We start from the raw sequence: 1816 nt of genomic DNA on the forward strand, positions 1-1816 counted from the left end.
GGTCACTCCCACTATTCGTTGGTGAAAGAGTAACCCAAGAGTTGGCGGTGGGGGGGGGGGGTGGATGACTAGCTGCCTTTCCTGTAATCTTACACTGCTAAATTAGGGACGGCCAGCGCAAACGGCCATCGTTTAGCTTTGCGCGAAATCCATAACAAACAAACAATCTTTGTTGTTTTATGTTTCAGTTTTGTTTTATTTCCATTGCTTTGGTTATTAGTATACAAAAATAACAGAATGAAGAAATAATGTAATTTTACATTTCATCATAACAATTTTAGTAAATAGTGATAAAAAATTAGGCTTATATGTATTGAAATCTCCAGAGTTTGTTTTTAAGGAAATTTTGTTAATATAACTTAATATTTTTAATTTTTTAATAATTAAAATACGATAATTTACGAAACTACATAATACAAATTTCACAAAGAAACAGATTTCGATTTTGTTGCTTATTAAAAACAATGCTTTAGAGATGTAAACGCTTGGCCTTGCTCTTTTTAATAATAGACTGGGTTTCACGTTACTTTTTGAGCTAAAACTTGCAATTTCAGTAATTACAAAATAAACTGTTTTTCACTTTACTAAAGCTGTTCGAATTCATATTCTACTATGAAACTTAGCGTTCATATCTACAGAAAAATCAACGGATTATCAATATTAAGGTAATTTTATCACAGTTGCTTTTACAACTTCTGTAGCAGAATTGGCGAGATGAGATCGAATCCATGCGATAACACAAAATATACCCCACGCTTTAAGCTGTGGATGCGTCATACGAGAGACAGGTAATTTGTTAGCGTTAATGGGTGTGATAAGGTGCTGCTGAGTGACTGCCTTCCCTTTGGTCAATAACTCAAACCTGGAGACGGCGCAAATAGCCGTAGTTACTTTGCTATAAATACCAAATACAAATTATTAATAAGTCTTATCTCTGACTTTGGTTTTCGCTTAAACTCTCGTAATTCAGAAGACAGATGTTTTCATTATGCATCGAACTTTGGGCGAATAAAGTAGTATATATATATATATATATATTATGAAATAAAACTGTCTTTAACGTCACATAAATTTTTTGTGTCGAGAAATTTCCACAATATTTGTCCGTTACACAGAGATTCATTGCAGTTTATAAATTTCAGAATAAAATATCTCTTTGTTCTTTTGCTTTTAGATAGCCTTTCCAGAATTTGAGAATTACTGTCTGCAGCTATAAATATTGTTAGAACTTTTAGTAAAGTACTCTTATCATAACAAAGCTGTTGTATCTCGTTCAAGAAAGAGAACATTTGACCACCCCCTCCTCCGCAAAAAATAAATAAATAAAATAAATAAACACGAATAAAACATGTATCTTATTATATTTCTACTGTACGCTTAACACTATGTGATCTATCGCTAAATACCCAACGTAAAACTCACTAGTGGTTTTTGTGCTTCAAAACACTACCAAACACTATATTACATGCTCTAAAACACTTATTTGCTCAAAACACTGCCAAGGACCGGCATGGAGCTCGACTCGCAAGCTGAAGGGTCGCGGGCTCGAATCCCCGTCCCATCAAACATGATCGCCCTTTCAATCCCACTATTCGTTGGTAAAAAAGTAGCCCAAGAGTTAGCGATGGATGGTGATGACTAGTTGCCTTCCCTCTAGTCTTACACTGCTAAATTAGGGACAGCTAGCGCAGATAGCCCTCGCGTAGCTTTGCGCGAAATTCAAAAACAAACAAACACTGCTATTCCCGACAGTCCATGTGTTTCAAATATTTTTTAATAAACGGCTATCTAGTCTTTCTAACGTGTATATAAAGTC

The sequence above is a fragment of the Limulus polyphemus genome, unplaced genomic scaffold (assembly GCF_000517525.1).
Source record: "Limulus polyphemus unplaced genomic scaffold, Limulus_polyphemus-2.1.2 Scaffold35, whole genome shotgun sequence".
NCBI classification, from domain to species: Eukaryota; Metazoa; Arthropoda; class Merostomata; order Xiphosura; family Limulidae; genus Limulus; species Limulus polyphemus.